This window comes from Rhamphochromis sp. 'chilingali' (genome assembly GCF_963969265.1).
Source record: "Rhamphochromis sp. 'chilingali' genome assembly, chromosome: 7".
In the NCBI taxonomy this organism is placed as follows: Eukaryota; Metazoa; Chordata; class Actinopteri; order Cichliformes; family Cichlidae; genus Rhamphochromis; species Rhamphochromis sp. 'chilingali'.
In genome coordinates, this window is record NC_137934.1 from 26,257,501 (window position 1) to 26,281,722 (window position 24,222).

General features: G+C 40.0%; 1 pseudogene across 1 annotated transcript; it reads right to left on the minus strand.

Annotated features, from left to right (window-relative positions):
• Nucleotides 1-5,292: 5,292 nt before the first annotated feature.
• On the minus strand, nt 5,293-24,013 carry LOC308400340 (desmoglein-2.1-like; annotated as a pseudogene). The gene is made up of 14 exons (XR_013974809.1): nt 23,972-24,013; nt 23,594-23,719; nt 22,809-22,964; nt 21,606-21,744; nt 20,987-21,156; nt 20,491-20,625; nt 14,869-15,054; nt 12,875-13,455; nt 9,041-9,183; nt 8,282-8,503; nt 7,134-7,373; nt 6,689-6,822; nt 6,168-6,476; nt 5,293-6,052 (listed from the first exon to the last, which is right to left on the minus strand). The product of XR_013974809.1 is annotated as a desmoglein-2.1-like (transcript).
• Between the last annotated feature and the right edge of the window lie 209 nt (nt 24,014-24,222).

Here is a 24,222-nt window from a genome sequence, read left to right on the forward strand (position 1 = left end):
GTTGAATGTTTCAATCTGTAGATCCTCAGGCAATATTGCAATAAAAGCACACAATTATTTAGGGAAAAATCAAGAACGCATCAGCATCAGATTCATTTAAACGAAAATCAATTCGTTTAAAACTTTTAAACATATACATCGTTGCGTTCTATTTTTTCTATGTGGTTTTCAACAGCTGGTGAGGTTTGCCTCTTGTAAAATTGGAAGTGGAAGGAGATGGCTTATATTATGTTAAAAGTTTGAAATCTGCAGATAAACTGCGTAACAGATGTTTAAGGTACTTTTGCTAAGAAGTAACTCTTAAACAAGAAAAAATTAAAATACATCAAAACAACTGGCAACAGATGATGCATTATTGTTTGCATATTTATATTTTTTTTAAGTTCATAGAAAGTTATCTTGATCGCTGAAATTAAAATATCCCACTGATGGAGAGAATTTTGTTTTATATTTTCTGTATGTTCCATGTTTTTGAGCTGGAAAGACTAGTGAGAACCTACAATCCCATCCAGGCTCAGGTTTCAGAAACACTCTGCTTTATCACAGAGTAGGATCTGCAGGATCTAAAGGCATGCACTTGTCTTTCTTGTGACTCTGCTGTCATGTTTTGTTTTTGGTTATATTTTGTATTAATGTGATCCTCCAGTGACAGTACTAATGCCTTAATTTCCAACTTGTAGAAAAATATTAAAATTTTGGGAAGCAGTATTCAGAATAAAAACCTTGTTTCACATGGGATTGGATTAGATCATCTGGTACATTACCCATGTCCATTATCAGTGTACAACTGAAGTTTATACCCCTTTGCTGGGATATTTTTTGTGGTGCTAAAGCCTAACACAAGCATGCTAACTGGAAGGAAATGGAAACTGTATGCAGTTCAAACAGCCAGATAGACTAAAGACCTATAGGTAGGTGTGGTTGCTGGCTGAATCCATTGCAAGTCTCTAGTATGTTTTGTTTTGTTTTTTGCTTTAAGTCAGTCTGTGTAATAAGAGTATTTTCCATTATGAACTAAGAGATGGTCTGACAGGGCAGCTAACATATAGCTCCTTTAGGAGGTGACTTGACTGGCCAAAACTGATCCATATACAGAAGTAGGTGAGAGTTTTCTTGATTGTCAGCTCACTGGGTCTCAGTATCAGGTGAAACTGACTTTTTCATCACATGATTATCAGTAGTCTAAAAGTATGTAAGGTTGTTCAGGTAATGTGTTCACCATTGGGCAATGGTTATTCTATTTGTAGTATTTGTGCCTTGAGTTTTTATGTTACTTTAGGACTTTACATTTTTAGCATAGATATTAAAAAATGTTCTATTTTACTGAATTATCAGTGATTTTCACCCTTCATATTAATTATATGAAGTCTAAAAGAATATGCAGTATGTTTTTCATGTTTCAGATCCAAAAGGTTTTGATGGAATGTTTTGCATACTTTGTCCTCTCTTGCCTTGATGTCCTGTCATCCTTTAATGATCTACCATGACTAACTGTGGGTCATTTTTAAGAAAATCTTGCCAACGATGCACTAAGACTGAGCTGTCAGGGCAGTGGACATTTTATCCATGTCCTTTGTAGCTGAGGTGCCTTTAAAAATGATAAATAAATAAACAATCTGTGTTTCACATCCTTCCAAGACAATATAGTTTGAAGGCAACTACATATTTTGTGCAAAGATCCTCAAGCTTTGAGGCTAATCAAAACAATGGCTACACCTTAAAACATATTTTATTTTCTTCATTCTGTATGGCTCGGTCTTAAAATTCATCTGTGCACAAGATATTGTAGGCCATAACTAGTTTCCATGTGCATGAAGACAAGCAGAAACGAGGTTTTGTTGCTTTTATGGCTGGCACAGGTGGTAACTTTCCACTGTGTAGAAAGCGGTTACTAAGAACCTGATGTGATGACTTTATGACCTTGACAGTTTGGGACGTTCATACCTCTTTGGGTGATTGCCAGTAAGTTCACCATTTTAGTGATAAACCGTCAAGTTCGTTCATATGGTGAAAAAACCCAAAATATGTTAAGTTGCTGTTGTTTATAGCTACAGTGGTTGTTATTTCAGAGTTGATAAAGTAGAGACATTTTCTAAATAATGGCCCAATTATGTCATGAAACTAAGAGTAATAACTGAAGTATTAGAAAGAAAACAAAATCACTCCCTGTACGGAAGAAGATTAGGGCAACTGGAAAAAAAATCTGAGAAAAAAGTCAGAATTCTGACTTTAATCTCAGAATTCTGGCTTTTTTCTCAGAATTCTGACTTTTTCATCAAAATTATTTTTTTTCAGAATTCTGAGATTAAAGTCAGAATTCTGACTTTTTTCTCAGAATTCAGGAAAAGAAAAAAGAAAAAGACGTGCCCACTTTTTTTTTTCCAGTGGCCCTAATCCTCTTCCGTACTCCCTGCCATGCTCAAGTTGGTCTGAGTATTTTAGATTTCATCCCAGTTTCATCTAAACAAAGTAGCCTGTGTTCTTTGTAGCTCTTTGATCCTAACTGTCTAATTGTCACGTTTTTCATGCCCACATCTCTATAAAAGAACAAATGAGCCAAACCTGTTAAAATGTTAATGTAGCACCTACTCCCTGGAGTTGTGCCTCTTACTAGCAAGTGCTAGAGCCCTTCATATTGTCAGATTTCTGCGGTCTTTAGTTCCAGACAGTATAAAACAATTTAAGTGTTTTATGTTGTTACTTTGTGAAAGCTTTTTTTTTTCTGTCAATCAAAAAGTAAATAAACACATCAGCATATTCTGGAAAGTGAGCTGTCTCATCTGCTTTCTTGTCCTCATAACATTACATGTATTTGTTGTGACATTTATCTCCAGACTGCCTTAGTGAAGAATGAACTTTAATTGGACTTAGATATGCAGATCCGTGTGTGTGTGTGTGTGTGTGTGTGTGTGTGTGTGTGTGTGTGTTTTAACAACGAGTCAGTGTTTGACTTTGTACAACATGAAAGTAGATTTGAAATCAAACAATGAGGCAGGGTCTGTCCCAGCTATCAGTTCAATTCAGTTTTATTTATATAGCATCAAATCCCAACAAGAGTCACTTAAATGTGCTTTACACTGTAAGACAACTTATAATCAGACAACCCCCTAAGACAGGGATATCAAACTAATTTTACTTTCTTAAGTGAACCAGAGCAGTGAAATTCCTCTTTTGGTCAATGTAAAGATATTTAACTAAACATTTAATCCCTTATATTCTAATAAAAGAAAGTATAAGTACACTTGCAGCAATACGTCTCACAAGTCTGCTCTCTCATGCATCCATCTGAGTATGAAAAAAGAAAGAAAGGACTTACAGAGAAAGAGCATAGGAAAAAAGTGCTGCCGTGACTGGGTGAATGAGTCAAGGTGTGTACTCAGAGTAGAAACGCGCTATATAAGAAGCAGTCAGTTTACCAAGTTTAAAGATATCATTCATCTGCTCTTCTTCAGTGCCTTGTGCCAACAGAGTGCAGAGCAGCTAATCTACAGAGGTTGATTATTTTGTTAATAATTTTACATCTTCATTGCCTATAACTCTGGATACTGTAGCTCTTATGAAAAAAGGGAACCTCAAATCAGACGTACTTGACTCCCTGGTTTGACTCTCAAATGCGCACCTTAAAGTAGATAGCTCATAAGCTGGAGAGTACTGACAGAGACTAGAAAGAGAGATCATATTTGTCCTATATTCATTGACTCCCTGTTAAATGAGAGCACTATCACATAATGAGAAAACAAACTCTTGGGTTCAAGAAACATCCATCTATCCTTTGCATGCTAAATGCAACAATCACCACACCTTTTCCCCCGCATTTATATTTTTGGGATCAGTTCATCCTGCGCATGCATTACAGAGTGGAAAATCAATCAAGCTTATTGATTTTAGCTCAGCAACACTCCACTGGGTTCACTGTCATTTTCACTAAGCCTCAGGTTCATGATGAACTCGTTTTGATATTTGATTTGATTTGATATACCTTTATTAGTTTTATAGAAATTTCACAAGGCTGCCGACCTATTGCACACAATGGCGGCGCCATCTTACCCTCCGACCATACATACATTACACAAAACATCACGTGGGGAAGACAGGTCAGAGAGGTATAACAATGGAAAAATGCACCACATGAGGAAAGATAAGGAGAAAAAAATAACTCCCCCCAGACTGAGCTCCAACAGGGAGATCAGTTTGAGAACAGAAATAAACACCTCTGCACATAGCAAATGAAAAAAACTCTTAATACACCAAAGAAACACATGACAAGCAACAGGGGTGGGTAAAGGGTGAGAGACAGCTGAATTAGACAGTACATCCGGGCCTGCACCCTTTGCGCTGGTCTCCATGATCCACCGTCAACATCGGAAGGGAATAAGCATCGAAGGCGTTTGGGAAGGGAGGGGGGATGAGTGTGTGCATATCAGTGTATATATGTATGTGTGTGTGTGTGTCCAGAGTTCAGCTGAGACAGTGTCCTTCGCCCTGCCAGGCTAAGTAAACAGTCTTCCAGCCAACCCAGGTGGCCTTGCATGGAATGGGAAGGAACAGTCTAAACACAGTTGTTATCAGGGTGTCGCTGAGAGGGTATCCACGTGAAGTGATGGTGCTTTTTACTTTAGTGCGAACAACTCATATGAATATGGTATTCCTGCTCGGGGGCCACTCGTTCCCATGAGCACAATTGCAATGAACATGACTGGCCTTTAAAAAAAGATTTAAGTTGATGTTATGAGCCAACTTCCAGTGTCAACTTTCACATGAATGCAATTGTCATGCAAGGTTTTTATATTACTATATTTGATGCGACTAGTATTATTTATTTCTTTTGCTTAAATACTGTTGTTGATCATATGACCAAATTATTAAGCTTGAAACTGACTTTCACACAGTCTACCACTCCTTCATGTGTTTTTGGAATACAGTTGACAGCTACTGACAGCCATTGTTTACACCAATGGCAGATTTTCTTGGAGCAGTGTTATGCTGATTTGATCAACTACGTCTGGACAAGTCTGCCTTGTTACTACCACCATCACAAACCTCTTAAAACATAGAATGGTCCTAACCACATCTGCCCATGTGTACTCCATGTGTCTACATACTGCAACAACAACAACCACCACCAACTCTTTTTTTGTTTGTTTTTTTTGTTTGGCAAGAAGATGTCCTTGTAGGCTATGATGCATACTGGACTGCCAAATCTAACACACTCTGAAGGGTTCTTTAACCAGAATAACACCTCTTGTCAAAATGCCCTGAGATGAGATTGGTTCCAACTGGCCTTCCTAATTCCTACTTTTGACTACTTTTATCCTTAATCGGCATACAATGACCATTTAGCTGCATTAGTTTCCTATCTCGTAGAGCCCAGGGGCATAGGTGGGCTTATGGGTAGGAAGGCAATGGGGCTGGTTGGAACACTGTGGCTAGCAGGATTTCTTGACCTCTCAATGTCCTGGATAAAAAATCGATTGGTTCCGTTGGAGCCATCTACTAACAAAAGTGTGTTCTGTAGATGTGGTTGAACTACATATTGTATGGGTTGTGATACAGAGCTGGTGTAGTAAATTGGTTCCTGTTGTAGTAAGACAGTCTGAACTGGACTGGGTAGTTTATCATAATGACTAATATGAGAGGAACGTCTGACACTAGTACTCTTAGAGGTAGGAAGTGTCATAGATCGGGCAGTACTTACAGTACCGACAGATGATTGTAGTATATTTGTATTGGACGTTACTCTTTCTGTTTTTATGTCTGCATGCTTTGTTTCAACAATGTGCTCCTGTCTGCTCTTAAAAACTGGCTCGACAAAATCAGCTGTGCTTTTGATAGCACCTGCAACATTTTGTGCCAATATGGGTTTGGGGGACACTGTAGGAAACATACAGATCTCAGCCAGAGTCTTGAACTTTGGCCCAAGTTCAGTGAGGAAATCTAAGTCATTGTCATCCTCCAGAAGGCTGCAGCAACCCACAGAGCCAGCAGAGGAGCCCTGGCCCTCAAAATCATATTCCAAATGGGAATCCTCCACAGGAACAGCACATGCCGCTTTCTGTTTGAGGCAAATAAACAAAACAGTCAGTGGCATCAAAAGCTTCATTACACAGGAGTCCAAAGAGAAGATACTGTGACAAATAATTGCATGTATAGCTATTATACCATAGTACCTGAGAGTAGTAATCATTGAGAAAAGCATCAGGAAGGGCTATGTCCTCATACAGGGCTTCTGTGTGTTGTATACCCATCACTTTTCTGTTGAATGACGCACGCCCTCTGCCAAGGTTCACTGATTCCCTTGAAAATGTGTAAGCATTGTCAACCTCCATTACAGTCTGGACAGCTGCCTGATATTTCTGCTCGCTGCGGATTTGTATCTCATCAATTTCCATTATGTTTGAATTTTACCTGTTGAAATTTGATGACTGTCCCATCTTAACCTTTTGGAGCATAACAGGTAAACTTTGGAGTGACATTTCCTAAAAGTAAAAGAAGAAGAAAAAATTATCTTTGAACACAACTTCTGTACGAAACGACATTGATTTCAGTTTTCAGAATCATGTTTTTAAAACAAAATTGAATCAGGGATGACTGACAAGCTATCGCATTCCTCCTTAAAAATCTGTTTGTTTTCTACATATCCACATTAAATAAAACAAAAAAATTTTCCCAGACAAACGTGAATGCCCACCTTATCCTCGCCTCTGCCTTCAGTATGATAGGATATGAGGTTTTCTTTGGGGAGAAATGGTAGCGCATTAAATTGGTCAGGAAAGATTTTGTCTGCCCCTGCATACTGACAGACCACCAGAAGAAATGGGATAACTGCACAAATAAAACATAGATAAAAACATTTAAATTCAAATGTAAAGATTCAAACTAAAGCATAAAAGTTTGGGCTTTTCATGTATTTAAACCTTTTTTCTGTTATGCACAGTACTTTTTCAGTATAGGTAAAAATACAATAGGTTGCAACAAACTAGTATTATATTTAAATAGAACTTAATAATACTATAGAATAAATAGCTGTACAGACACAAAATAGTCCTGAATATGTATTGAAAATCTTAAACACATGTTTTTCCCAACTAGGCCTGTTATACATATCATTAGTGGATGTTCTAAAATCAACTCACATAGCAGTAAGCAAAATGCCAGTAACAACAAGCCAATGGCTGGTGTAGCAAGCTTAGATGATGTAGTTTCTAGTCTTGCTGTTCTCAGGCTGCAGTCCTCTGTTTCCGAACAAGTACAAACATTCACCGTAAAAACTTCCTTGGTTTGACAAGACAGACCCTGGGCATCCAACACCTCTACCTGGAGATTATGTTGTCCAGGCCAGAGTGGCACATGAGAATGAATAGCAGCGCTTGTCTCTGGAGATAACAAAGCACAAAAAGTTTTCAAAGACAATTTCCCTCCACTACACTGCAACTCAAGCTTCGAATTAACTTTACTTCAGGATTTATTCTGCCTCCTCAAACAAAGCAAATACTTTGGAAAGGAAAAACCAATTACATTACATTACATTTAGTAAAAACAACATATAAAAATTTGCCCAAATTTCTTTTCTGTAAACTAGCAGCTAGTTTATTTTACTGCATGATATTAGAATAGGGTGAATTGGTGCCACTGTAATAGGATTAGAGGAAATAATTATTGTATTGTAACTGAAAATGTACACTATATTTCCCAAACACTTTACACACATATGAACTTGAGTGGCATTGCATTCTTAATCCACAGAGTTTAACATCATGTTAGCCCACCCTTTGCAGTGTCAACTCTTCAGGGAAGGCTTTCCACAAGGTTTAGGGGTGTGTTTACTGCGCCCATCAACTTTTATGGAATTGTTCTTAATCTAAATGTTTGGTTTATGATCTCTCTCTCTATTAAAATGAAAAACTGTTCATTTCTTTGTAAGTGAGCAAACTTGCATATTCTCAGCAGGGGATCAAACACTCATTTCCCCCACTGTATAGATAAGGCTTAAGTCTTTACGGTAAATCACTATAATAATAAAATTAGTGCTACAATTACTAAGGCAAAAATAAATAAATTAATTAAATTAAAATGGTAAATGGCCTGTGTTTGTATCGCGCTTTACTTGGTCCTCAAAGGACCTCAAAGCGCTTTACATGTTCAGTCATCCACCCATTCACACACACATTCACACACTGATGATGGCAAGCTACGTTGTAGCCACAGCCGCCCTGTTGCGCACTGACAGAGGCGAAAATAAACGTTTCCATTTTTTCTTTTGACCCAAACCAGATTTTCTTACCATTGATGACTTCTACAACCCAGCTGCCTTGTGTCCCATCAGGTATTATTCTGAACGTGAATGGAGCAGCATTGGGACTAACATCTTCATCAATGCCCGTAACGTAAACAGATTTCTGATCAGAGCACAGACTGGCATGGTTTGTAGTCAGGGTTGGACAGTGGTCATTGCCGTCAGTGACTTGAATGGCTATTGTTCCTGTTGCTGTCTTTGATGGCATGTCTGAAAAGCAGATACGGTAAATATGTCAGTAAGAATTTGAAGCAAATGCCGTGATTGCCATTTGCTGGACTGGTATACATAGCACCTTCCCATTTAATAATAATAATAATAATGGATTGCATTTATTTAGCGCTTTTCAGGACCCCTCAAAGCGCTTTACAATACCACTATTCATTCACTCTCACATTCACACACTGGTGGAGGCAGCTACAGTTGTAGCCACAGCTGCCCTGGGGCAGACTGACAGAGGCGAGGCTGCCATATCGCGCCATTGGCCCCTCTGGCCATCACCAGTAGGCGGTAGGTGAAGTGTCTTGCCCAAGGACACAACGACCGAGAATGACCGAGCCGGCAACCTTCTGATTACAAGACGAACACACAACTCTTGAGCCACGATCTTAAAAGTTGTTGCTACCAATATTTTATTGGTAGTTAACTGAAATGAAATCCTTCAGTAGGGAAAAAGATAACCTTCAAACCTAAATATAAGAAGTGGAGGAAGCAGCAATGAAGTCTTAGTGTTGACAAGAGAATTACCTTTGGGTATAGCTAGAATCTTGGCGATATAGGTACCATTCTTCAAGTAAGGTGACTCCCTGTCTGGTGTCCTTTTGAGTTTAATTTCAGCTGTTTCAGCATCAATTGTAAACAGGTTATCTGGATCATAAGCTTTGGCATAACTGGAATGCAAAACATATATAAGAAAGAAGAAAAAACATCAGTAAAGTAAAAACGAGCATCAGTGAAGTAAAAGTTTCCATTTACATAAAACACCTGCTCAACATTATGATAAAGATGAAACCTTCAAAAACAAACAAAAAACCTCTAACACAAAGTAGTTTTTAACTATTTTATTAATTATAATAAATAATAATCATACCTGGTAATGCTTTACATTAAAGACTTTATATTATTAACATAATTTGTGTCTTGATAGGATTAAACAGACCCATCAAAGATATTTTAAATGCTAAGAAGAACACAGCTGTTAACGTTGTTTTATTGTTTTTACAGCTACCCCTGCTACCTGCTACGATTAGTTAATGTATTATTACACCAATTGACAACTTTTGCTGTTACCAGAGTAAAAGTAAGGAAAGAGCCCTCATTAAGATTAATACAGCTATTCAATTTCTTCCAATTCATTTTTGTTCAAATAGCACCAAGTAACAACAGAAACTATATTTTATTCATTTTTCTAAAACTTTAATTTATTTCTTGACTTCACTAGGATACTTTTCTTGTATATTATAGCTAAAATCATAAAATGTTACCAAATTTAAAAATAATTTAGTAAAGTTTAAAAAATGTCATCATTGATACTTTAGTTAACCAGTTATAGTCTTTTTGACACATAATATTTACACATGTGTTAATAAATATCTTGTAATGAATTTTAACCACATTACTGCCTGTTCTTAGAAAACCTTAATGTAAAGCATTAGCCATTATATTATTATTGCCATTACTGCAACACTCTGCTATACTTTGATCAAATGAAATAGGTGTTTGTTGAGTGACATTTTTATATAAATCATATCATTGGTAGCTTTGCCATTAATGGAAATTACTGAAAACTGGATCATTATGACTAGGTCAAAAGCTGATGACTGTTCAATTACTGAACATAAGTCTCACAGACTTTCACATGCCTAGCTCGTTTCCAAGCTAGGCATGTGAAAGTCACAATTCTTCAAGTATATGCTCCAACAGAAGAGGCTGACGATACTGACAAGGATGGGTTCTATGCGATGCTCCAGGATGCCATTGACAACTCCCCGCGTCATGATTTGCTGATCGTGGGCGGAGATTTCAACGCGCAAATAAGCAGTAACCGGGATGGCCTGGAATCGACTATCGGCCCGTTTGGAATCGCAGCAATGACAAATGAAAACGGTAGGCGGCTGATCTCGTTCTGTGCGGCAAACCGGCTGACCATCAAGAACACCTTCTTCAGCCACAAGCCGATACACAAGGCGACGTGGAAGGCCCCCGGTGGCAGATATACAAGCGAGATCGACTACATCTGCATATCATCCCGCTGGGCATCCACCATTAGCGATGTTAGAGTGTGGCGTGGAGCCGACATTGACTCGGATCACTACCTGCTAATTGCCAAATGTAAACTTCACCTGAAGCGCCTCCAACCACGACTGCAGCGGCCAAGTCCTTTTAACATTCAACGCCTAAAAGATGCAAATACGGCAGCAGAATTTCAACTCGAATTGAGAAACCGCTTCCAGCTCCTTGCTGCGGAAGGAAATAACAACAAAAATCCAGATACACTCTGGGATGAGATAAAAGAGGCTGTGGTCGGTGCAGCAGAATCGAAGATTGGTCGCCGACGGGGCGGCTTTAAGGAGCGCTGGATCTCCGACCGTTCATGGGAACTTATAGATCAACGTCGCTTGGCAAAGTCAGTTCGGGACCAGGTGGCCTTTGACCCACATGCTTCTGCAGACCAGCGTGAGAGGGCCATGGCCACCTACCAAGACCTTGCCCGACAGGTCAAACGCAGCTGCCGGCGTGACAGGCGTGAATGGATCGAAGCTAAAGGCATCGAAGCCCAAGAAGCAGCCGATCGGAACGACACCCGAACCTTATATCGCATTGTACGAGATCTAACTGGGGCTCGTGGTGGCCGCGGTGTTCCAATCCGAGACAAAAATGGACGTGTCCTCCTTACTGCAGCTGAACAAGAACAACGATGGGTCGAACACTTCCGCGATACTCTGAACCAACCTGAGCCACCCCAACGGTTCGAGGCCGAAGACCTGGCACCTTCCATGGATCTTCTTCCTGTCGATATCGGACAAATCAGCATCACTGAAGTCAAGACAGCGATCCGACTACTCAAGAGTGGAAAGGCCGCAGGCCTGGACGAAATCCTCGCCGAAATGCTGAAGAATGGTGGACCCCATCTTGAAGCCGCCCTTACAAGACTCCTAAACGCCTGCTGGGCAACATCACATGTACCCGATGATTGGACAAAAGGCACCATTATCAAACTTCCAAAAAAAGGTGATTTGGGTGACTGTAACAACTGGCGGGGCATCACGTTGCTGTCGGTACCCGGGAAAGTGTTTTGCCTCGCTCTTTTGAATCGGCTACGACACGCTGTGAACGAACGATTGCGAGAAGAGCAGGCTGGGTTTCGGAGTGGCCGGTCATGCGTCGAGCAAATCTTCACCCTCCGCATGATCATTGAACAAACATTGGAATACCAAAAGAAGATTTCTATTAATTTCATTGACTTCGAGAAGGCTTTTGACAGCGTCCACCGGCCGACTCTATGGGCTATCCTACGCCACTATGGAGTCCCTCAGCAGTTTGTAGATGCCTTTCGTTGTCTCTACTCCAACTCCCGTTGCTGCATCCGGATGGATGACGGCTGCACAGATTTCTTCAAGATCAATACTGGCGTCCGACAAGGATAAGTGCTATCCCCTTTCCTCTTCCTGTTGGTAATTGACTTCATCATGCGACGATCAGTTGACCAAGCTGACATCGGTGTGCCCTGGCACGAAGCGCGTAATCTCACTGACTTGCACTTCGCAGATGACATCGCCCTGCTGGGCTCGACTCAGGAAGACCTCCAAAAGTTGACCGCGGCCCTGCAGAGGGAGGCAACGAAAGTTGGATTAAGAATCAGCGCCAAAAAAACCAAGGTACTCCGAGTTGGCTATGCACGTGCCCGCATTCCTGTCATGATCAACCAACAACGTGCTGAAGAGGTGGAGAATTTTACATATCTTGGCAGCATCATCTCGAATGACGGGGTCTCTGATCGGGATGTCGACGCCAGAGTAGGGAAGGCAGTTGGTGTCCTGCGACGTCTCCAACCTATTTGGAACTCGACCTCCCTGAATGTAAGGGTCAAGATCAGACTACTGAACTCTATAGTCTTCCCTACTGCACTTTACGCTAGTGAAACCTGGCGCTCAACAAGTGCAATTATTCAACACCTGAACGTGCTTCAACAACGTGGCTTGCGGCGAATCCTGAGAATTTCCTACCGGGACCGAATAACAAATGAGGAGGTCCTACAAAGAGCAGGCACCCGCCCATTAGCCGATGTTGTTGCAGAAAGGCGCTTTCGCTTTGCGGGACATATTTTACGCCTACCCCCTCATCGCCCAGCTAAGATTGCCATGACATGGCGTCCACGCACTGGCAAGCGAAAGCAAGGCCGACCAAAGACCACATGGCGTCGAACATTTATGGACGATCTGAGAACTGTCGACATTGCCTGGGACGAAGCTGAAGCAGTCGCTGCTGACCGACATCGATGGAGATCACTAGCTGCCCGATGCGCCACTCGGCGTAGGAGGAGGAACTAAGTCTCACAGATTTTACTGTAACTTGACAAACCTGACATCTTCAGCTGTTTTTCCTGTATCTGGATCGGTGGCAGCAAACACAGCGATCTTGCCATCTTTAGGTGCTTCCTTTGGGTCCTCGGATACATGAACAATCTTGGTGTCAGGTATAAATGCTGGACCCTCTGGTACATTATTAACTGATATTTTAATGGGGTAGCTTTTTGGTGCATCTGGCTTCAGCTTTGTTCCTGGTCCTGGTTTAAACTTCACATCAGTGCCCACTTCAGGTCCAACTCCAGGGCCAGCCTCCATCTCAGGTTTAAGTCCTGCATCCAACCCTATATCCCCCTCGCCTACATCCAATTCCACATCTACTCCCAGCTCTGTCTCTGCACCCACACCGGCACCAGCACCAGCACCAGCACCAGCTCCAGCACCAGCACCAGCACCAGCTCCTGCCCCGGCACCAGCACCAGCTCCTGCCCCGGCACCAGCTCCAGTAACTAGAGGGTTACCCTCTCCAACATGAACATCCACATCCATGTGTACAGCACTACCAATCACAAACGGAGCAATATTCTCAATCAAAAGGCCAAGCTCAAGCTTCTGGACTTCTTCAAAATCCACAGGCTGCAAAATAAATGATAAAAGATAAAATGAGTTACTTGAGAGAAAACAGACACACACAAAAAATGAAATACATTCAAGAGACAAACCCAGAACTAGCTGCAAATTAAAATGTTTGAAGTGAGTTTATACAAATACATAGTGTAAAACATTGAACACGTCACCAATTTCTAAAGGTGCTACTGTCATGAAATTCTCACCAGATGTTGAGAACAACCAATCCACCAATCCACACGTGTAGAGAAATCAAACTATAGATGTTCATGGTTTTAAGTTTTAAGTATTGAGTTATGTGTAAAAATGAGAAATGTGGTAACAATAAGAACAGTGACAGACTGAACTAAATTATATTACATCTAAGAAAGAGCTCTAGTGTATACAAACCGCTCAATATATAAAGACCCATAATATTACAGTGATAACATATATATGTGGTGATATGCAGTGCTTTTTGACCTCCAAACATGGCATCGGCAGACCAGAAGATATTCTCTCAGGATCTCACGAGCTTGCCTAAATGTTGGTCAGCAAACTTTAAATGCACTTCAAGATGTTTTTTCTTCAGTGAGCATGCCTACAGGCCATAGTTCGAGTGCATTACTTGTTTTCTTTAAAACAATTCAACCTGCTGATTCCAGGTTTTTCTGTAGCTCTCAACAAGTGGACAACTCTGCTGATAATTCTTTTTACTCTGTCTGAAATCTTGTGGGGGAGCACCTGGTCATGGCCGGTCTATGGTCTTTCCACTCCCTGGTTATGGCCCTAGCAGTGCTCACTTAAACATTCAGGCAGGCGGGCAGGATTGCTTCTAAGTACCGACAGATTTCAGCTGGTGTCATGACTTTCCATTCCTTTTTGCACCTCCCTTTCTTCATGTGCTCAAGACTTTTTTCGCGGTGTCCCTGCATCTGTGGTTTGTTTTCTTTGCAGGTATGAATTGCATGGGTCAGGTTTAGGGTTGGGCAGTAACACATTACTGTAATCTGATTACTTTTTTCAAGTAACGATTGAAGGGATTACTATTGCAAAAAAAGTAATAAGAGTACTGTTACTTTCCCTTGAGCATGCTGCGATACTGCGCTACTAAACCGTGATTGTGTTTGTTATAGTGTCTCTAATATTACATATTCTGGTTGTGTATCATGTTTTTTTTAAATTGTAAGTAAGTAATAAAGTAACTAATTACTTTTGAAAATATTTAATCAGTAAAGTAACAGGATTACTTTCTTGGAGAAGTAATCAGTAATTAGTAACTAATTACTGTTTTCAAGTAACTTGACCAACACTGGTTGCGACTGACATCTGGTGAAAATGCTTTTATAGCTCCTTTAAAACTAACAAAGGTGCTACTGAAATATCGAAAATATTGAAACTTGGTGACACGTTCAGTAGTTGTTTACCCGCTGTATTAAATACCTTTATCAACTTTAAGATGCCCTCGTTGGTTTCCTTGTCTGTCTCAATGGAAAAGAGATTATCTTCATTTCCTTTGGAAATTGTGAAGCGAGTCAGCCAGTTGTCTGTGTATTGTTGGTCTTTGTCCAAAGCCTTGATTTTCATCACCACGACATTGTCAACATTTTCATCCACTGAGCCAGAATACTGAAATTAGAACAGCGTGATAAAGATACACCCCATTATGAAAATGTTTTTGTAATAATACGATGTTAAGTGCCTGAAAATAATACATGATTTTAGTAATTCAAACTTATCCTATTGTCATCTTGTACTGTTTTTTCTTTATCATTGTGCTTACAGTGCTCAAAAGACTAGAAAAACATTGAAATTATATGAAATGATAAACTGTACATAGTTCATTCTTAAATTTTCTATAGCTTTCTGTAAGGTGGTCTCTCACAGTTAGCATTCTTGTTAATTTTAGATTAAATGAAATCCTGCCAAAAATTCATGCACCGTTTTTTCAGTGTCATTCTGAAACAGGATGTTTTGTATTTACCAGATGAAAAACGGCAGTTCTGTTTTTTCACCAATAATTATCATAACCCCAGTGTTAAGCGATCCATCAGTCCATCCTTCAGAATGCCATGCTGTGAACCACTGCAGTGGAAGCTGCAGGTCTCCACCCGATGAAGCTAACAGAACTACATCATCTACAAAAAACAAAGATGAAATCGAGCCGTCCCCTCATCCTCAGACTCTGCTTCTATTATAGAAGGCCTGAGATGAGATTGATGAGATTCTCAAAGTATTTCTCCAACTCTACAGGCCTGACAGGCCAGGCACCAGGGTAGGACCCAGGTAATCCTGTCCCACACAGTGTACACTGGACCCTTGATTTATTACAACGTAAATGGGTTATCTGAATCGCTCTTTGTCTGCTTTAAAACATGCTGCAGATTAATAGTGGTAATAAAACAGTGATCACTGACCTTTTTAGGGCATTTTTAGAGCAAAGAATTAAAGACAACAGCCTTAATGAACACAGTGTAGTTTGTACTCGGGAGCAGGGTTTATGGGGCTGTAAGAGGCTTGTTGGAATCTCTGAGCTTATGGTGTGCTCATCCATAGCAGGAGGCACTAATACTGTCTTGCTTGGAAGTTTTTCTCCTGGCTTGGATGCTAGTTTTGGTTAAAAGTTAAAACACGATGCATGCTTTATAAAAACTGAACAGCAGACATCGTTACATATTTAGTACACTATAATACTGAGTAAGTAATAGGGATAATAAGTAATAAGGTAGAGCTGACTTAAAAACTGTTTATAACAGTAACCTGGAACAACATGAACAACTCACATGACATTACAATGTAAGTATGCTTGAAAACATGCACTCCTTCCATTTTATTGAAAATTGGCCCATGCTCAACAAAGCAAACTGTTAGAGTGAATTGTTAAATGTTTGTCATTTTTATGTTTACCATTTGTACATCGTTTTAACTCTGATGAAAGAAATTCCACTGTCCTTCCCCCCAGATTCTCGAGGTTCTAGGTGGGGGGCTGTAGTCTTTTATCACAGACACATCCTTGTGCTTTTGATGTAAGCTTCCTGCGTTTACGACCCTTTGGTCAGCAGGAGGTCTGACACACACACACACACACACACACACACACACACACACACACACACACACACACACACACACTCTCTTACTTAAATACAGAAGTTCACACATATACATACAATGCCTGTCTAACCAAGGGGGCGTGGCTTTGTTCTGACGTGTTTTGTGTGAACTGTCTCTCAATAAAAGGCAGCAGGAGGAGGTCAGATCCGGAGGTCATTTTCATGGTGGACACAGTCGAGGCCTCCCTTGCGCAAATAATCGATCGATTGACTGTCTTGTTTTCTTCATGATGAATAAGTCTCTAGAATTAGCGGGGCTTGTGGAAACACAGACCCAACACAAACATTAAAACTATATTGAACTTGAGCTCAGGAGAGAAATTGTCACGATCCTGGGTCTTTGGACCCAGCGTTTTGAGTTTGAGTTTATTTTGATGGTTAAGTTCATTGGGTTATCTAAGTTCATGTGTTTATTAGATTCCCTTGTGTTTTCAACCCGTGTTAAGTCTTCCTTGTCCTTTATGTGTTTCATGTCTTTTGTTGTCAAGTTCATGCAATGGCGTGTCCAGCGGGGTGGCCTGGGGGGGCACAGGCCACCCCCCCAACCAGACTGGCCACCCCAGGTGCCACCCCAAAGGCAAAACAATACAATTCAATCAAATATCAAATGTCCGATTATGTTTTCACGGTGAAGCTCAGATATCCGAGTGTAAGTGAATGCAGCATCGCTTCTGCGCTATGTGCATCACGTTAGCAAAGGTAGGAGAGCCAAGCAAGAAAGACGGCACTGCAGGAAACAATTTTTCGGTGAAAGAAAATGAGGACAGAATAAATGTCCCGGTAAGTAATATTAAGTTTGTTGAGTTTAGTAAACTTCGGTGAAATTAGAATACCAAGGAAAAAATAACACTTAAAGAATTATTGCAGCCGTCGAATATTTCTGACAGTATGCTACTGAGGGGAGCTAACATAAGAGTCATGAGTTATAAGATATCATCTAAGTCGTAACATTGCTGTATGGAGCTGCAGATTTGGTTGCAGGTTAACATAGCTGGACTGGCCATCGGGCATACCGGGCATATCCCCAGTGACTTATTTTTTATTTTTATTTTGTAAGGGCATGAACAATGAGAGGTGGTGGATTGGCCAGATGCAGGTCGATGTGTAAAAATAACTCAGTTGTTTGGTGGTGGCTATGGCGGGGCTTCCACAGAGGCCAGCAGGTGGATGAGGGAAGGGGAGGCAGGAGGAGACCCCGAGGCAGCCGCCAGTCCGAGTGTCAGGTGAACTGAACTTCAGGTAAGAAGTTATGACCTGCAGTCTATCTGGGTCAGATATAAACTAAGTTTAGGTGGAGTTTATTTTCGTTGTGCTGACTTTTTACCGTCAGTTGCAATAACTCATACTGCCCGAGCTAGCATGATGGAGTTTCTGTACAGCTGTTCAGTTGCTATGATGTTACTGATAGTGAACTTTATTTTATTCATAAGGTTAGTTAGTAGAGTTGCCAACGGCTCCTTAAAAATGGAATGGTCCCTCATTCAGAGAAAATATTATGCATTTGGTATTGAGCTGAGAAGAGACGCAGTTTGTCCCGAACTTTAGCTAGAATGGAAAAAGACACAAAGCTGGATTTATTCTGTCGTTACGCTGCACAGCTGCTTCTCCTCTCATTCTCTCCCCCTCCCTCTTCTGTTGCTACTTCAATCATGAAACTGATCAATGATCAGCTGATCAGCTTTTCTCTCTTTTTTATTTATCGCCCACTTTGTGCCAGAAAGAGGAAACCAGCAGATGTCGCGCTAAACAACAGCAGCACGTTTAAGCTTGATCAGCTGTTGTTAGAATTTATTTAATATTAATTTCCAGTATCAGCTGATGTTTGCTGGAGCCACAGCTGTAAAGCTGCTGGTCATGATGTCAGTTTGGATATGTGGTGAGAGGGAAACATGAAGATGAAACCAGGAGATGTCCTTACTGAATCATCAGAGCTGAACAGGTGATGGAGAAACAGGTTTACCTTTTAGGTGACATGAATGAGTTGAAGGGAAGTTATGAACTGTTTCTGAGAGACAAATAACACCAGGATCCTTTTTTACGTAGCTGACAGCTGGTAACTGTGCAGGGGCGGGTCTAGCAAAGTTTTGCCAGGGGGCCAGGTAGGGCATTAACAGGGAAAGGGGGCACAAAGAAATACTTTTCTTTCTTATTCTCATTTAAAATATCTCGCTTTTATTAAATAATTATCTAAATCTTACAACCAAAGTTTTTATCTGACGTAAAATGTATAGAAATCATACGTATACCAACAAGACTGTACATCACTGTCACAACAGCATTTGTTTTCATTCAAAGGCTTTATGGTTTTAATACCTGGTGGGCCGGTCTGTAGTCAAAATGCCCGATTTTCTGTCCCAGTCCAGCCCTGCAGGTTAATACTGGCAGTGTCACCATGCCAGCTGACTGTATTTCATCATCAGCCAGTGTTGTTCTTGATCAATATTACCAAAGTTTACCATAAGGCAGCATAGAAAGTATTTACTTGCTTTCAGGTTTCATTCAAATGTTAGTCTTTTCAGTTGTTTCCCCACTTTTTTCCTGTTTCAAAATCAAACACCAGTTTGTGAGAAGATTATCTTCTTTTTTTAACAGGCAGAGAAAGTTTTACATTGGAACTGGCTAATTTGTCAATTGTTTGTTACAAATGTTCGTATTTTAATATTCAAAAATGTTTTTGCCCAAAACATACGTATGTGCACTACATGTCAGTAAAAATACTATGCAAATATTGCTGTCCTTGAATGCTGAGTAAACACTGACAAAGCACTGATTGTATCTCTTGTACTTTATCAACACAGTATCTAAAAACTTTGTACCGTAGTGGTTAAAATCTCATTCTAATAAGAGTTAAAAGCTCATTCGGTTATTAGGTTTATAGGATTATTGAATTATGGTTAATGGTTGGTAGAATTTTTTTTTTAAACATTATCTGCCAATTACATCTGCCACCCTTCTCCAAATCTGTGCCCCTACCTGCCCCCCCCCAACAAAAAGTTTCTAGACACGCCACTGAGTTCATGTTCTCATGTCTGTATTTCATTATGTTTCCTGTTTTATTTTGAAGCGGTCCTGTGTTCCTGTGTTCATTGTGTTTAGTTTTACTCTCCCCTTGGTTATGTTCATTTCTTTCAGCTTTTTTCCCCATGTGTTCCCACTTCCCTCATTACCCTCCTGTGTGTACTTAGTCCGTTTGTTTTCAGTCATTCCTTGTTAGGTTGTCTGCTAGTCCACGTTGTGTTTTCAGGTATCCATGCCAGTTTTCCATGTTTTAGTTCACCCAGTTTAGGTTTTTGTTTAGTTTCACCCAGGCCTTAATAAACGGCTTGTTTTTGTTTATCCACGTCACTTTTCACGTTCTGTTTTGGTCTGCATTTGAGTCCTTTTCACAATACATGCAGTCTGCCTCAGACAGACTGTGACAGAAATATTTTCTGAAGTAATAAATCAACAACTGAAACTGGTTTTTGCTACCAAGGGACTTACCCCATGGCAATTAGAAAGAATGCAGGGTAACTTTCTTCCTGTATTACTTTTCAAATCCATAAGCTATGTCTAAATTACATAGACAGTCCAAAGGAGCAAACTCCAGAGCTTTCCAAAATGGGCCAACACAGTTTAAGAATTTTTTAAACACCATTTTGCCACAATTTGTCTGACACGCAGATGAATACTTTCATACTACGAAGATGGAAATGAATCTACGACTGCTTCTCAAAACTCTGGGAACAGGTAGCGTGCAGAAGTAACAGCCTTTTACTGCTACTGGATATTCCTAAACTCCCTGCAGCTTGGGCCACCAAAGCACACTTGATACCACTAACGTAAAGTGCATAACTCAAGCCATCCATAAATAATGAGACAGACACAGCTATGTACAGTTGTTTTGAAAGTGATTAATGATATAAGAATAAATTTGGATGCCTTAAGAACAAGTAAAGGCCATATTCATCACCTCAGATTTTTCCAGAGTAGGCATGTTATCATTGATGTCCAGGATCTTGATCTCTACAGTTCCAGTTCCTGTTAGTCCACTTGCTGCTCCTCCCATATCAGTTAGTTTTATAACCAGGCTGTAGAAGTCACAAGTCTGTGAAAAGGAGGTGAAAACGCATGACTTATATCCAAATACTTCAGAAGAATTGTAATCATACTAAGCTAAGATGAGTCGGACCAGTCGGTCCTGTTTTCCTTCCACGATGAGAAAATCACCTTTGCGCGTTTAGCAGGTATGGTCCAATTATGACATCTGCACACTGTCTCTCTTAAGAATATTTTATTTTAATTACATTTTCAGTCCAGGAACATTGTTTTATTGTACCTGACAAAGATTGCCTGAACCAAAATGTATATATTTAAGAAATATATTAAGAAAGCTAAGAAAGAAATTCGTGCAAAAATGCAGAAGCATATATGTGTCTTGCTGTACGTGCAGTGACTGCTAGCCTCACCTCTCTGTCCAGCGTGGGCTCTTTGACGTACAGTTTTCCAGTCTTTTCATCTAAATGGAACATGTGACCTGTGCCTTCTGGCTTCTGACTGACGATGCTGTAGGAGATCTCTGCATTAATTGTTCCAGCTTGATCGTTGTCTTTACCCTTAAGCTGCATGACAAAGGTTCCTGCAGTGGAGCACAACAGCTCAACATGATCATTTGACAAACAACTTTCACATACATAATATATGCAGACTGTGTTTATATGCGACAAAAAAGAAGGTTAGAGGCTGATTCGCAAAATGAATGTCAACTGGATCTTATAGAACGCAGACATATTTTAACAGTTTTTAAGATGTAAATATGATGCGGACGGCTGTGACTAAGCAAGTCGAAGGTCGTCTGTGAAATGTTAAGCTTCTACCCCAGAGTTCTTCTGTTCTTCTTTTCCCCTGTCTGTCATGACTCCCCCTCTCTCTATTGCTCGTGCAATATCATCTCACTACTCCTAGGCTGAAGAAATATCTTCAGAAGAGGACAGATTTCAGGGATTTTCTCACAAGAACTCCATAAAAGCTAAAATGCAATTTGTATCCCATCACATATAGAAAACTGTGTTTAAAATCCATCATTACCTTTTTCGCTTGCCTCATTAATGTTTCCAGTATGCAGCTCAAAAGAAGGAGCATTGTCATTTTGGTCCTGGACTGTTATAATCAGTGGGATGGTATCCTCTGCCGTGGTCCCATTCCTGTATCTAGCGATCCCTGATAGCTGTGTAAATTGTGAATGACAGACTGAGATAGTTTTAAAATGTAACTTTTAATATGTAATACAATTATATATAGAAACTATATTAATGACTTCGGAATTTCAGATCGTACCTGGAGTTCTATGGCCTAAGATTAAAATTGATCCTTCAAGTTCAACTTTAAAATTCAACTTTTACTGAAGAAAAGTCATTTCTTTTCTTCAGTAAAATTTGCAATCTGGTATTAATCTGGTGCGATAGGGCCCTTCTCTATAAAGGGGAGAGTAAGAATGAGTTTAGGGAGAAAAACAGGAAGGAAGGAGGCTATTGGACACAGTTGTGGCAGGTTGAAGGTGGTTGAAATTAAACACTCCGGTGAGAGAAAAGGACATTTTAAAGGAAAATACTTTTAACCTGGCCTGAGTAGTTTTGCTTTTAAAAATAATTACATTTTATCAGAAGGAGGATTGATTTTAGATTGGATTTATGTGGACTTGTTGTGATAAAAGACTGGACTGGAAACTGTTGGTTTTGTGGCCTACTTCATAAAACAAGCTGCAAAGCAAGTTTGCAAATTGGCATCAGTGAGCTATCACCAGCTATTAGCAATCAGAAATTGTGTAAGCTTAAGATAAGCCATGAAGAAGGGACTGACTTACAATTGTAAGAATGACAAATCAGCTGGAGCTGCCTGTCATCCAACAGCAGTATGACCAGCAGTCCTGGCCACCAGCTAATGGATGGCAATGATTGACTCTAATAGTTTCGGTGAAATACAAAGGCCAGAAATAAATGCAATGACTGTACTTCTGTTTGACATTCATAATATATATTTTAGCTGCTAGTAGCTAATGTTAGCAGCTAATGTACATTCCTTCAACCATACAAAAATGCTAACTCTATTTTTCTGCGATTGCTGTGGATACGTTCCCTGAGGTCTGTATCTCACAGAAGTGGAGCTGAGACCAGGAATGGAATTCCATGATATTGTTTGGTGTTACATAATAGAGAAAATGGTGAAAGAAAACTATGCAGAGTAAAAAACAGAAAAGAAAAAATGAACAAACAAACATCAAAACAAACTTACATTGTAGGATGGGCAGCTTTCCCGATCCAGCAGATCAGTGATACGTACAAAACCAGTCTCTCGGTCCACCACAAAGAGGTTTAATGGATTTTTATCTGCCCCTTCTCCAGAAAGGAAATATTGAACTATCTCAAATTTGTCTTTATCAGAGCGTATCTGAAATAAAACAGGGGGAGCATTTACTGTAAATTACATAGTAAGACTTGGTAAAATAGATGGTAAACATGTAAAAAATTGTTCTACTATTGAAGTTGAACTTAAGTCTCAGACAGTGATGTCAGGTTGGGGTGCTTCTTAAATATTCCTTGTTATACTTTTTAGCAAGAGCAAGTATGTGTTCAAGAACTGTTTTTCACTCTCTACTGGAATTGTTTTTGTAATAATACAAAAACTATGCCAAAGCACTGCAGGTACAACAGATACTGCACAGACATAGATGATGTCTAAACTTTTAATTTTACTATTGAAAAGAAAGAGTATATGCAGAACTTTACAAATGTCTGCACCTGAAATGTATCACTGCGATCATATTGGATTTGCAAATCCTTTAACAATTAGTTTTTAATAGGAAATCTGCACTGACAGCAAACCTATGACTTGTGGTTGTTTTCAAGTGTTCAACTGTGAGTACAACTGGACTTTTTTAAAGGAATGTTCATGACATGCTATCCTAAAGTAGCGGAAGATAACCAAATGATGTGATAGAAGCCACTCAGCCACTGCTTAAAAATATAACGTGCATATAACATGTGTATATGCTATAAAGATTTCAATGAGCTGAAGACCTTTGCAATGTGTTCCAAATGGGTGTAGTCGATGTTCTCCATCAGCTTTGTAGCAGGAGGAATCCACTCTCTCCGATTCCTCCTCAGTTTCTTTACCTTCTTCTCTTTGGCCTCAGAACTCATCATCTGTAATGACAATAGTACAGTTAAATCCCTCAGTCCACAACAAAACGCTGGGCGAGGCTTTCTTATTTTCCTTACACTGTGTTATCTGCGAACCGCCAACTTTGATTGTAGCATATAAATAATAATCTGTGTTAGGCAGTAAAATAAATAATATCTGACCGCACCACTTCATGGTGCTGTTTTGTCGCTTTAAATAAGAAGAAGGATGCCCTAGCATGTTAATGTGATAATAGTTTAAGACTGAATACTCACTAAGGCCAGTAAAAATAGAAGCAGTAGTCTCAACTCCGCCATGAGTGCAGAGATGCGTTGGGATGTGTTGAGTCAGGTTTTCAAAAAAGAACAAACCGATGGGCTGTATGTAATCTAATAATGTAATAATGTAAAGACACACCCACATCACGTTTAAGTCCGTCCCTCTATAGGGCTTGGAAACATGATGTTACCTCACAATGTGCTGCCAACACACTCTGTGATGTGCAGGCCCTTTCTATTTAGCGTCC